General features: G+C 34.8%; 1 long non-coding RNA gene across 1 annotated transcript in view; it reads right to left on the bottom strand.

Moving 5' to 3' along the window:
• Window positions 1-15,425, bottom strand: part of LOC132238655 (uncharacterized) — a 189,660-nt gene that overhangs the window by 172,490 nt on the left and 1,745 nt on the right. The gene's annotated exons all lie outside the window — the stretch shown is intronic.

Below are 15,425 nucleotides of genomic sequence, written 5' to 3' on the forward strand. Positions count from 1 at the left end.
CTCTGCTGGCCATGGCCTGGGCCTCCCTGTTTGGGGTGATCGTGGAGCCCCTTGACTGATCAACCGCCCCACCAGTCGGTGGCATAGGCTCCCAGCTGCAGGGCGATCATGGGGCGATGGCCAAGCTCCCTACCAATTGCATCTCACCCGCCTTGGCTGGCCTGGCGCCAGTGGGTATCATAGCGTATTCGTCGGATGGTCATTCTGCTGTTCTGCCGTTCAGTCGATTTGCATATTACACTTTTATTATAGACTAGAGCCCGGTGCACAAAAATTTGTGCACTCGGGGGGGGGGGGGGGTCCCTCAGGCCGGCCTATGCCCTCTTGCAGTCTGGGACTCCTTGGAGGATGTCCACCTGCTGGCTTAGGCCCTCTCCCTGGGGGATCGGGCCCAAGTTGGCAGTCAGACATCCCTCTGTCAGCCCAGCAGCCTTCGGGGGATGTCCACTTGCCAGCGGGGAGCAGGCATAAGCTGCAGTTGGAAATCCTTAGCGCTGCTGAGGAGGCAAGAGAGGATCCCACCACCACCACTGTTCTGGCAGCTGTCAGCCTGGCTTGTGGCTGAGCAGAGTTCCCCCTGTGGGAGCATATTGACTACCAGGGGTCAGCTCCTGCATTGAACGTCTGCCCCCTGGTGGTCGGTGTGAGTCATAGTGACCAGTCATTCCCAGTTGTTCTGCTGTTAGGGTCAATTTGCATATTACCCTTTTATTATATAGACTAGAGTCCTGGTGCATAGGTGGGGGCCGGCTGGTTTGCCCTGAAGGGTGTCCCGGATCAGGGTGGGGGTCCCCACTGGGGTGCCTGGCCAGCCTGGGTGAGGGTCTGATGGCTGTTTGCAGGCTGGTCACACCCCCTTCAGGGTGGGGGTCCCCACTGGGGTGCCTGGCCAGCCTGGGTGAGGGGCTGATGGCTGTTTTCAGGCTGGCCACACTCCCTATAGGGTGGGGGGTCCCCACTGGGATGCCTGGCCAGCCTGAGTGAGGGGCTGAGGGCCATTGGCCAGCCTAGCCTCCCGGCGACAGAAGCTCCCAGCCTCTCCTTTTTTTCTTTTCTTTTTGTTTTTCATTCTGGATTTACCTTCTATAATTGAAACTTTGTTGCCTTTTGCGGAGGCTACAGCCGTCTGCGGGAAGCTTGGCTTCCTCCATCTTTGGGGGAACCAAGCCTCCTGCTTGCTCCATCTCCGTGGCTGCGGGCCGCCATCTTGGTTGGGTTAATTTGCATATAGTCCCTCTGATTGGCTGGTGGGCGTGGCTTAAGGCATAGTGAATGTATGCTCAATTTGCATGTTTATCTTTTATTAGTGTAGAAGTATAACACATGGACACAGACAATAGGGTGGTGAAGGCCTGGGACAGGGGGTAAAGGTGGGCTAGAAGAGGTCAATGGGGGGGAAAAAGGGACATATGTAATACTTTCAACAATAAAGATTTTTTTAAAAAAAAGAATGATAATTAAGCTTCTAAGGTGGCTCAAAAAATTACACTGAACCCATATTATAAATAATCATACTGAACCTATATTATACAGTACTAGAGTAATAAATGGGGAAGGCGTTTTTGATCTAGTTCATCAAACATGGAGGGAACAGTTGATAACTAAAAAAACATACTCAACCTTCAAATGTCCTGAGGGATAGCTAGACCAAACTTAAATTAGTCTAATCCTATTTAAAACAACATTTTTTTCATACAATCTTTCAATGAATCAATCGTAACTAGAGGACACATCCAAAGGAGACAGCCAATGAGAGTTTTGAAGAACAGAATAATATACTTTTAACACTTATTTTGCCAACTAATAAGTTTGTTGTTTGAAGACTTAATAAGGAGCAAAAATAGCTTGGCTCAACATACTGGCACATGCAATATTTCAAACTCTAATTTTAGTCTTTCCACTGACTTTTCTACTGCCGTGCTTTAAAGGGTCCTGAGCATTCTTCATGTCTCGGTTTCTTTATGGGGAACAATAGAAATGTTTTTCCCACTACCTTTCAAGAGCATGATTAAGATTTAAAAAATATGTAAAGAATTTGGCAGATACAAAATGCTACATACAGAAACTATAAATTAAACTAAATTTTATTCTTCCAAATAAAAAATTACCAAGTTAGGTACTTACCAAAATATAATAATCACTATTTTTTCCATAAGAAAACTAATATGCAAATAATACATATAATCACTATTAACAATTAACACTTTTATGACATTTTGTATATGCCAGGCACTTTTAAAGGCAATATATTTATCTTATTAAAATAATCTGAGATGAGTACAATTATTACACCCACTTCACTAATGAGGAATTAAAGCAGAGAATGTCATACAGCTAGTAAGTGATAAAACAGGTATTTAAATCCAGACAGTCTGTATCATAAAATTGTATACTTGACACCTATATACTTTGTTTTTTAACATATTTTATTGATTTTTACAGAGAGGAAGAGAGAAGGATAGAGAGCTAGAAACATCGATGAGAGAGAAACATCAATCAGCCGCCTCCAGCACACCCCCCACCGGGGATGTGCCCGCAACCAAGGTACATGCCCTTGACTGGAATCGAACCTGGGACCCTTCAGTTCGTAGTCCGATGCTCTATCCACTGAGTAAAACCGGTCAGGGCGACACCTGTATACTTTTATTAATCATTGTCACTGCAATACATTTAATTTTAAAAAGATAACCATATTAAAAATATAAATTCACACAGTCTGGCTCTGGAGTCCAGGCTCTTAACTTTTGTAATATTCCCTGTTTAATGTGGGGAAACTAATAAAAAGAAAGAAAACCTATTTACCTATTATTTCACTTAATAGGAATTACCAAACACACTACTGTAAGCTGTAAGTAGAATATTTACATTCACAAATAAGGAGGGCCATTTAGTCAAATTTCTCTAATATATGAGTTCCACAAAAGTTATAAGTGCCCATTTTATTAGCAATGTGCAGGAAAGCAAAAAAAAAAAGTAAATCTGGTCCTATTCTACAGAATTTCAGGAAAGTTTTAAAACAATTTTAGGGGTAATGGGATAATTTAATTGAAAAAAATGTAAAGATTTAGTGCATATATAATTTCACAAAGATCCTGAAATGTGGTTATTCCTAATAAAAGCAGAGAAGGAAAAGGAAAGGAAACAAAGTTTAATGAATGTCCACAACATGCTAGAACTTCATATGCACTCTATATTAAACAGTCACAACTCTGCAAGAAATATATCACTACACAACTTTACAAACATTGTTCTAACCCAGAAATGTCTCTAAAACTCTAAAGACTGTTCCCTATCTACATGAATTAAAGACAAACATGCAAACTGACCATACTGACACTCACCAGCCGATCACAGTGACTATATACAAATTAACAAAACCAAGATGGTGGCCAGCCGCCACAGAGCTGGAGCAAGCAGGAGGCTTGGTTGCCCCAATGATGGAGGAAGCCAAGCTTTCTACTTGCCGTGTCAGGCTCTGAGCTCCACTCAAAGCAACAAAGTTTCAATTATAGAAGGTAAATAAACCCCAGATACCTGCTTTCAGCCGGCTGTGGCCACAGAACTGGAGCAAGAAGGAGGCTTCCCTCCCGTCCGCCCTGGACGGCTCTGTGCTCCTCTCAAGGCTACAAAGTTTCAATTGTAGAAGGTAAATAAATCCCAGAATAAAAAGAAAAAGAAAAAAAGGAGAGGCTGGGAGCTTCTGTCACCAGGGGGCTTGGCCAGTCTGAAAACGGCCCTCAGCCCTTCACCCAGACTGGCCAGGCACCCCAGTGGGGACCCCCACCCTGATCCGGGACACCCTTCAGGGCAAACCAGCCGGCCCCCACCCATGCACCAGGACTCTAGTCTATATAATAAAAGGGTAATATGCAAACTGACCCTAACAGCAGAATGACTGGGAACGACTGGTCACTATGACACACACCGACCACCAGGGGGCAGATGCTCAATGCAGGAGCTGACCCCTGGTAGTCAATATGCTCCCACAGGGGGAACTCTGCTCAGCCACAAGCCAGGCTGACGGCTGCCAGTACAGTGGTGGTGGTGGGAGCCTCTCCTGCCTCCTCAGCAGCGCTAAGGATGTCCGACTGCAGCTTATGCCTGCTCCCCGCTGACAAGTGGACATCCCCCGAAGGCTGCCGGGCTGTCAGAGAGATGTCTGACTGCCAGCTTGGGCCCAATCACCCAGGGAGCGGGACTAAGCCAGCAGGTGGACATCTCTGAGGGGTCCAAGACTGCAAGAGAGCATAGGCCAGGCTGAGGAACCCCCGCGAGTGCACAAATTTTTGTGCACCAGGCCTCTAGTTAATAAAGAGAGTATAATGGTTGTCACTGATCATCTTTGAACACTGTGGTTAAAAGAGAATACAAAGATACTATAAAATTCAGTATTTAATTTTAAGAATACAGTTCATAACCTTTCTTTCCCAAAGCTGTAGGGTTATAACAACAACAACAACAACAAATTGTATTTGTCTCACTTTTTCATGCTTATAAGCAGTCAAGTAATATGACAAACAACAACAATAACAACAACAACAACAAACCAACTTCCTGAAGTGTGTTTCTCAGAATGTTTTTTCTGGTTAAGAGGTTTTAAAAATGCTTAGCACAGTGAGTGGCACAAAGTAAGCACTCAATAAATGTAGTGATTAGTGTTGCAATAAAACTTTTCTAGTATTCTTTAATCACAATCATTTTTTCTAAGCTTTATTTGATAAAGGAACCTTATAGGGGGTGAGGGAGAAGGGGTCATATCCGTTAACCTAGCACAGAACTAGCGATCGTGGGAATACACTTTCATATAAAGACAAAAGTAAGAAGCTACAAAGGCGAGGGAACACATCAATCCCTGAATAATTCCCAAGGGAATCTTCATTTCTGTTCACAAGGTACAGTGACCCCTTTGAGTTATTAAATTTAGTAAACTGTCTTTTGCAACACTAATAAGCTTCTCAAACACTTATGGTCTATGAATCATCAGTGATCTGCAAGATACTGCATAAAAAATAAATCAATACTAATGATATTGTATCATTTAGAATGTTTTATAAACAAGTAAAAAAGCAAATAGGTGAAAAAGTAATCACTAAACTCAATTCTGTAGTTTTTAATTTTAGATATTAATTTGCTTTAATAGCACGGTCTGCTATAGCTAAATATGTCAGAAAGTTAAGTTCAATATCAGGTGATTTAGATATATTGACAGAATTCAACCAACAGTAATGTGATACACACTCTCTAGCCAATGCATATATTTTATGTCTTCCTTACAATTTAACAAATCTTTGTATATTTGGTCTTAATAAAATTCAAGTGTCTTAATACATTTTTAACAATGTTCTTAATGTTTGGCATATTTCTTAAAACTCTAGTTATTAGACTGTTTATTATGTAATACAAACAGAAACTGGTATTTAAAGAGGTTTAAAACTTAAAGATCACCATGAAATAAAGATATTTTATTAACAATGTTATGTTAAATGGATAATAAGAATTAAAAATTAAATTTCTTCAACTTTGTCTTTTGAGATACATCATTATTTTCAAGATTAACATCAAGGTCTGAAATAGTTAATGTAACTTAGTAATTTATAATTACTTCTGACTGTATAAATTACTTTAAAAATAGCCAAAGTTGGCATTGTATTGACATCATTTAGCAATTCTACTTTTCTTAAGAGTATGTTTATATTTTAATAACATTCAAACAAATATGCTCTAGATTTAGAACATACAATTTGTGTGATGTCTTCTACTTTCCCTGACTTGGTTTGTTCCAGATATCACAGTTTCATAACCAGGTGGCAGCTGAGGGTCTTCTCAAGTTGTCCAACGTGGTATGTCCCTTTACAATCATTTGGTATGATCAACTGCACTAGCCTAGTATACTTGTGGGCTTTTTCTTTTTTTTCATTATTCACTAGTCAGTCACACCCAGGATATTCTCCTGAATACATGCAGCATCAATTTTCACCCCCTTTCTAACCTCTACCTGGCTAAGTTTAGGGGACAATGTTATATTCACTACTTTCCATTGTTATTGGTGTTAAAGGGGTTTTATGAGACCTGATCACTCTAACAATGATACTATGGAAAAAAAGCTTTATGAATTTTAAACTGAAATAAGAATGAACTCGTATAACTTTTATAAGTAGAAGAAAGCTTCTGTGTTGAGCATAAAGAATATAAGGGGGCAAAAAAAAAAAAGACCACCTCAGCCTACAAACATCCTACAGTCTGGCATCTACATAACTTCCTATCACCTTTTACCACGTATCTATAGTTCTTAATGCCTGTCACTTTGACCTTATTTGGTGTTCGGTTCCATGCTCTCTCACTACTCAGGACCTTTTTGAACACTGTTTTTTTCTTCCAGAATACTATTTTCTCCCTCTTCATCAAGTTATCTCTAATTCATCAAGATATTCCAGCTAACCAAACACTCCCTTAAAAAAAAAAAAAAAAAAAAAAAAAAAAAAAAAAAAAAAAAGCTGCCCCTAATCCCAGCAATTGGTCAAATTATCCTTCTAAAAGCCCTCATTTTAAATACCATGGGCCTCTCTACAGCAATTGAAATGTTTCAATTTTGCACTTACTTATATGATTATTTGATTAATACCCTTTTCTATCTTTAGGATGTAAGTTCAGAAGATCAACAAGACCCATGTCTAGTGATAGAGAGAGAAAGAGATAGGGAACAAACACTAAGTTAATGACCCTTACATAGTTGTGTACTTTTAAACCACTATGACTTTTTGGGTAAAAACAAAATATGTACAGAGCCGTTTCATAGAACTCTTTAATCTTGCTACTTTTCAGGGAAAACTGTTCAATTCTTGATAGTAGGATAGATGGATTGGTAATTTACATGACCGGGTCAGCTGTAAATAAATTAGATGCATTTAAAATGTAAATAAAATGGAGAAAACATAAGCTATTCTATCTTTAAATTTATTTATATATAAAGTTTATAGTTTTTAATTATGTACTATTTACTACTGATCCTAGGAACTGACCTGTATATGAATTTCAACTATGAAAAGAAAACCTCAGTATCCGTTGATAAAATTTTCCGGTTTTAACTACAATGTTTAATTTCCAAATCACATTCAGAATAACTTCTTTAGACTCCAACAGACTTTTCCAGTCATAATTGCAAAAAAGGTATTCATTTCCTTATTTTTTATGCAAGTGTTTTGTTTTTTTCCTATTTCTTTTCTGACCCACATTCTGGAAAATAAAGTTTTAAAAACATAAAGGCTAGGCATATTATTTCTAACCACTTTCCTATTTTACCAGGTTGTGCTGAATTTTAATCCTAGCTGTCAAACTAGGAAACATCTTTTCCTCATCCCCTCATCCCATTGGAAGCTTTGTCTTGACTTGAGTTACTCTTATCCGTGCCAACCTAGAAACTCTCAACCCAAACTATGATTAACTTGTGTCCTCCCAGGAAGCTGGTGTGATTAACCTTACAGAATTCTAATAGCTTCTTTACTCTGTATATTTACATACACAGTTTGATGTCATTTTACAATGCTTTTCAAATCATGATCTAGTCTTTTTTTTTTTTAAAGAAAATATTAAAACCTTCTGTTTTATCTTTGTTTTTATCATCTATTCAAACCAGTTCCTGGATATAGAAAACATTATAAAAATGGTAAGTTAACTATGTCATCTGTATCATGAATGAGTATATGATCATTTAGATCACTGATTAAAATAATAAAAGTCGATCTTAGGCCTATATATTATATCTTATATCAGACTGAAACTGACTTACTGTCTACCACTTTATGACTGACATGCTGCACTTTCCCAGGTTAGTGAGAAACGTATTTTGCAATAAAGCAAAATATTTAAAAATCAGGATAGATTATATTCATTGTTCCCCCCTCAATTGACTAGGCTTTTCAACTTGTTGGTTAAGAATATTCGATCAGTCTAACAGTGTTTAGTCTGTATCAAGCTATGATGATTGTTAGCCAATATTCAATTCTCTTCAAGGTATTCAAGGGATATATTCATGTGATGATTAGGGGTGAGGGCTACAATTTTCTTAGGTTAATCTAGTTCTCATTTCTTTATTACATAAGTATATTTTTCCATTATAAAATTACTACATAAATATAAGCTTACTGTTAAAAATAAAAATAAATCCAAGTAATGCTAAAGTACACAAAACAAAAAATATTCAACTTTCTAGCATTCCACATATTTTCTATAAAAAATGATATAATTTGGTACATATTGTCCAGACCTTTTCTTATTGTATTTCATACAATTTCTATTTCATAAATATATGTGCATGTTACATAAAGTTTATATTATATATGCAAATTTATATATTTAAATACATATTTAAGAAATTTTTAAAAGAATTCTTAACGTTTGTATGTTATCTGTATGTGTTTTTTATATATGTAAATGGGATCATACTCTGCATATTATTTTGTCTTGTTTTCAAGTTAGCTTGTCTTAGAAATCTTTCTATGTTTTTAGCCTGCAAATCTAAATTTTGCATGATGGTTGTCAATTCCCATCTTCAGATACTATAGGTAGTATGTCTTAATTTTCTATCTTTATAACATTCCAAAGTAAACAAAGCACTTCTTTCAGTGACTAAGAAAATGAATAATATAAATTTTTCCATTGTAATGTTTCTTCTTAATTAAAATGAAAAGCATTTTAGCAAGTATTCATTCAATTTACAATGATTTTTCAAATCTCTTAAAATGTTTAAACCCCCTATGAACTCATATTCTAATAAAAATATATGTATACTAGTATAGATAAAGAATGCATATATATATTTAGTAAATCAAGGTCTAAAATTAATAAAAACTAAACTTATTTTTTATAAAAAGAAAAGCAATATAATGGAGCAAATTTCTCTACTAATTAGAAAAATTTTAAAAATATGTGCACTATTCATTTTCTGAGTCATTGAGGTAAATTGTGCAAGAGAAGCTGATGAGGAAAATCAAGAGAAGCCGAGGAAAAAATATTTTTAAAGAATTCTTAACATCTGTAAAAAGAAAAATAAACTTTTAAAACGGTTTACTCACATATTAGAATACAGAAACCACAGACAACAGGAGCAACAGTTAGAAACGCAAGATTAAGTTAAAAATCTATATTATGTGAGTCTCTCTCTATATAAGAACACTGGAGTAATGTGACTATCACTTTTGTTTTCTAACGGGCAACATTCTGCTATGTTCTTCAAACTAGAAACAGAAGTCAAATCAGGTGGATAGCAAACTAACATCTACTATAGAATTTACTAATCCTGAAAATACTAAACTGGGACCATTTAAATAAGATATGCAATAATATAAGCTGTTAGGTTTTATTATCCAAAGAAGTTAGGAAATACTGTACTATTTCTAATAGAAGATAAGTTTCATTTTTAGACTTCCATGAAAGAATTAAATGTCAATACCTCCTAAATGGAAAAAAATAAAGTATTCATAAAGAGTGGCATGATATGGAAAGCCAGCATTACTGGTGATATTGTAGCTAGTATGAGTCTTCTGATATCTAGTGAACTGAACACTGTAGCTTTAATTGAAGTTTCAATGTTATAAACAGTTAGATGTCTGGCTCTGGCCAGCATTCTAATACCATCAGCAGAACAGAGATGGGAAGCATAAACAAACCTTTTAACTAGATTACAGTCTCTAAAATGGCCAAGAAATCCTTCAGCATAAACTCCTGTGTGACAAATGTCTAAGGAAAGTGATTTTGGAATAATGGTAAATTTCTGTCATTACTGGAACTTGTATTTGACTTTAAATATTTTGATATTGCTTAATATGCATTAATGTAAAATTTTATATTTAATTTTCCAACTAAACCCTTTTTTCTCTTACATAGCAGCTGCTTTTTAGATCATTATATCCCAAGGAAGCTATTTAAAAATCAATACTTTTCTTTTGTTGAATCAGAATAATTCCTTCCCCCAGCATCAGCAAGTGTATGTATATAAAGCCTAGATTATTATTTTTAGGTACTAGTAACATTAAGAATATGTGTATTAAGTTAATTAACGCTCAACAGATTAAGTCAACTTCTGGATTTAAGTTGTATATAGAAAACAATAGCTTTGAAAACAAGATTAAATCTAGATATAATTTAGCACTTGGTCAATCTTAAGAAACAACTTAGGTCTGCTTCTAACTTCTGATATATAGTCATTAAATTAAGAAAAGAAAAGGCAGCACAAGAATGTAAGTTATAACCCTAGCAACACACAGAAATTTTTCCGCTCAATGATGGAATCTTGGTTGGTTGGCAAAGAACTCAGTGAAACATGCATGTCCAAAGATTTTTCGCCCTTACAAGGTTGGCAACTAATTTATGTAACTCATTTTTGACCTTTAAAACAATACATCCTAACAAATTACTCAATGATATAGAGTTTAATTACAAGTTCTCTAAGAAAAGGTTATATAGATCAGCTAAAATAAGGACTCAAATCATAATTAGTCACATCCAACTCTGAATGAAGTATATGCTTTTCAACAGGTATGGGTATCATTAGTGATTTTCTTTTCCATTATGTCCAGCTATATTAGAAGATATACCTTAATATATGTTAAGCCTGGTTCTCATCTTGTTTCTCTGAAGAGTTATACTGAGTCTTTCTAATTTCTGAAACCTTACATAACATAGAATATTTCAAACAGAAATGCTGACGAATTAGAATCTTTACTTTTAACTGAAATTACCTTTAGATTATCTAAGGAAATTATTTGGGACCATAAACTTATTCTATCACATCAATTACTCAGATTGTTCTTAAAAGCAAGAAACCATTTGTTATAAACTTTGTTTTCTGAAGTATAGTAGATGACATAGAATAGTTCTTTAGCATTTAAAAATATTTCCAAACCCCATGGTTCCTAATGCATTGGCATCACACTTATAGGATAATAGAGTCAATGTTAAGTACGTAAGATAAATGTATATTTATTTAGGATGGATATGAAAGTTACTTGATTAATAAAACAGAATTTTTAAAAAATTACTCTTTTTTCCTAAAAGCAAGAAGTAAAAAACCAACTCTGGTCAACTGGGTCAAAAAGTATTTTAATGAAGTTCTGCTTTAAAGAAGTATATCATAATAATGACATTTTAAGAATCCAACAAATTGTCCATTCTAATACTAAAAATATTTCAGACTTGAAGCAGTAGGCAAGAAGACACTAAACTTAATCCTATTAACTTTATTAATTATGAAAATATTGCAAGATAGAGGGTCCAGAAGGAACATGTATATACACCAAAGCACTAGGCAATATAAACTCTCCTTTGTTTAGGTTTCCCACTATCAACAGAGGTATATAAAAAATTTTCCTGTAAATATTCTTTGGGTCACAAATTGTTGGGTCCTCCAAATAATTTAGCATAGGAAAGTGCTAAATGTAATTCCATGCAAGATAAAGGAAGTTTAATATGTGGGAGGCCTAAGTATCATTTTTGCCTTACAAAGAGAAGAATGACTTTATGCATATTTTATTTCAAGTTGCACAATGGTCTGCATCTATGCTCCTTATAAAGGATTGAGTTTTTTTGTCTGTCTTTCTGTCCTTGAAAACTTTTAGAAATTTTCCATCACTCAGTCAATAAGCTACTGGGGCCATGATTTTACTAATGTTTCCCAGAATACTTAGTGAATGATAAAAAGTCTTTATTGTGACTTTGTTTTGGATCAGAAAGTGTCATGAGTATGCTGTTACGAACTATTTTGCTGCTATTTAATAAAATGCTCAATGCCGTTTTGTCAGGAGTAGGTTTCCTCGTTTGTAACATGGGGACAATGCTACAAAGTTCACCAGGACTGGGATTGGTAAATTTATCACAGTACTAGACCTATATAATAAATGGTAACTATGATTATTACTAAAATAGAAAATTAAGAATGAATGTGAGAGAGATCAGAATTGATTCTCAGAGTCTATTTACCTTCACGAGATACTGTATCAGCAGGGGATTCCTCCTTCTTTTAAATTGTGAATCAGTATTATTCTAAAAGTTATACTTAAGAGGGCAAAGGAAATTCATGAAATCTTTTTCTCTCTAATATACTTTAAAATTACACGTGAAAGCCATGACAGGAACCAAGACAGTATTCTTTGTTTTTGAAACATCCAATAAGCTAAGAAACTTCCAACTCATTTTATTAAAGTTACAGAAACAATATCACAAAACCAAGATTAAAAATTGCAACTAATTTAGAACAAGAACTGGGAAGTGTCTTATGAGGACCTTGGAGGAACATATCTAGTACCCATTAAAAATTTCAAAACTCCTAAATAGTGTATACTACAATTACTCCATGATAATTAAGTCATACTGTCAGCTTAAACTATGATAGAAAATAACTAAGTGCTCAAAATGATAACGTGCAATGTCTTCCAAGTAACCATGAAAGACAAAGATAACCTGTTAATATGAGATATAAAAAGGAAAAAGTTACTTTTGAGAAAAAATGTTTAAGTTGAGAAAGTTTGGTTTTATCTTTTGTTAATAATTTACTAAGAGATACTTCAAGGAGCAGTGCTGGTCATCTTCAAATTAAAGCATATAACAATAAAATACTAGCAATGGTAACCACATAAACTATTTTCATGATCTAAAATTAGTGAATTATATACAGAATAGAAATCCCCAGAATACAGTATTAAGTGGAAAATTTTACTTTATATTTTTCTATTTTAATAAAATACAGCAATATCTTTCTTAAACATGCATTTTTCCACCTAACAGTGTCCATTTAAGTTAATATAAAATTTACTTAGGTAGAAGAAACATCAAAATAAAGATATGACCAATACACTTCTAGAATACAATTATGATATCTCTTCACATTAGCTGTAGGGACCATCCTTATTTCTCAGATGCCTAGAACAGTGCCTGACAGACAGTAGACACTCAAGTGATGTTTAATGAATAATAGCTAAGTACAATGTGTTTTGCACATACATTCAAAATCCAGACAAGTTTGCAAAGGTACATAGGTTGGATATAGGTTTTCTGGCTGACTTCATTGGGTCCCACTGATGACTAGCAGTAAATCTTCATATCCATAGAAAACTGGAAAGTTGATAATTGTCTGGGTAAGGACCAAAAAAACAAAGTCAGGGAAACATGTCACCTAAGTAACAGTTGTTTTAAAAGAGCTGGTAAAAGCCACCTAATCACTCTGACAACCTACTATACCAGTCACTCAGTGAAATGAAATTTAAGTGTATTCTCAACATTTGCTAGTATGTTTTTCATTGAAATTTGTTTATCATCCTTTATTTAAAATAAATTACTTTTGTCAAATTATGTCCTGTAAAAGAATTAGGGGGATATGTTTTTACTTATTATGAGTACTATATTGTTAATAGGATTTAACTTGGCCATTGGAATAAAGTGAGAGCCACAGTAAAGATTACCAAAAAAAAAAATCATGGTGCTGAAGAAATTGTAGCAAGGAGGAAAGGAGAAAGGAGAAAGGAAAGGAATCCCACATATGGAATAAAGAGATTCAAATATGCCTAACGCTAATATCAATTATGACAAACAACCAGTAAGGCCTATGGTGCACCAGACACCGTGCTATCAGGGATATAAATGCTAACAAGTCAAAAATCTGTAGTTCTAAGTAATTCATAGACCAAGACTCACAAACAAATATTTATAATACAATATGCATTCTTCTTATATATATGGGTCTTTAATCTAAGAGTAAGAATGATATTTACTGATTAATTGGGAGTGCAGGGGGAAAATAAGCACTAGGAGAAGCTGAAAATAATTCCCAAAATAGTAATAATCCACATATTTTAAAAAAATCAACAAATTATAAATGGACAAAATTATGACTTTATGACTTTAAAGCTATTTACCTTAATATTCTTAGAAGAATATGCCTCCATATAAAACCCGTAAGTGCTATACAAAGAATTGTGATTATAGTCTAATTTCTTTATTTAAATTTTATTTGTTGATTTTGAGAGAGAGGAAGGGAGTTTAGAAAGATAGAGAAAAAACACACATATCGACTTTGTTGTTCCACTTATTTATTTGCTCTTTGGTTGACTATTGTATGTGCCCTCACCAGGGATCCAACCCACAATCTTGCAGTATTGGGATGACACCCTAACCGACTGAACTACCAGAAAATGAAGTAGCACATCAATGTGAATGTCCAGAGACCTGGGTTCTCTGGTCCATGCTCCGCCCACTAAAAGGTCTTGGAACCCTGAGCAAGTTCCTCAAGCTCTTGAACTTCAGCAATATGGAAAATGAAGAGCTGGATAAACTGACCTCCAAAATATCACCTTGCTGAAAATTACAATCCTAAATTATATCTTAATACTTAAAAAAATAAGCCATAATAAAAAAATAAAAGGTTTTCTAATTGTAAATAATTATCCAACCCAGAGGAAGTCTGGAATCTTCAAAACACATAAGGGAACCCTGGGGGGTGGTAGAATAAGGAATGTTTTCAAAGGAAAGCAGAAACAAAATAAGTAAAGGTATTATGCTGAAGACTGAACATTTTTCACTCAGCTGGGCAACTACCACCCTAATTATCCACATAATTTGCTTTACTTAAAATTGATTTATTCACTAAGTTCTACTTTCTATCTCTTATGTTAAGGCACTAAGGTATTAGAGGGAGAACAAGAAAACCGAGGTGGATATAGAATAGTATTGATGTTGGAAGAAAAACTTGAACTTGGCACAGATTTCTGCTTAAGAGCACGATTTACACCTCATAGAAAAGTAAGAAACTGTTCAAATTCATAACAGAAAGGAGAGAAATAAGACCATATTGTTTACTGCTGCACAGCTTTTTTTTTTTTTTCCCTGTGTGTAAATGCCTGCTTTGCACACAGTTGATAAAATTTTACAGAACCAATTTCTACATATGTAATGCTTTTCTGTCACTAAAACATAAGAGCATTATGTTTTGGCTTTAACATCAAGATAATAAAAAATTAAAAGTATTATCATGTCTTTAAAATATTTATGTCAAACATCCTTGTAGATTTTTTTCTTCAATCCTTTCTAATTGATCAAATTGCTATTTTCATATTGCCAGTCTGATCACAAAATTTCTGCTTTATAGAAAAATATTTTTTGCTGACATAAATTATGGGATCAGAGATACCAATACAGTAACAAAAAAGGGTGTGAGAGAGAGAGAGACAGGCAGAGAGAGAGAGAATATGTGTTGCATCCATCTTCAAGGAAAGCATAAAGAAATGTATGTATGAAACAAAATACCATTCTCCAATGTAAGACCTAATAAAAGGCCTACATCATAAACATACTTTCTAGCATTTGTGAAATAAAATGCAGCACTGATTTTGAAAGCCATTCATAAGAACATACCGTGTAAAAACCCTGTAAGAATAGTG

Source organism: Myotis daubentonii, chromosome 7, assembly GCF_963259705.1.
Source record: "Myotis daubentonii chromosome 7, mMyoDau2.1, whole genome shotgun sequence".
In the NCBI taxonomy this organism is placed as follows: domain Eukaryota; kingdom Metazoa; phylum Chordata; class Mammalia; order Chiroptera; family Vespertilionidae; genus Myotis; species Myotis daubentonii.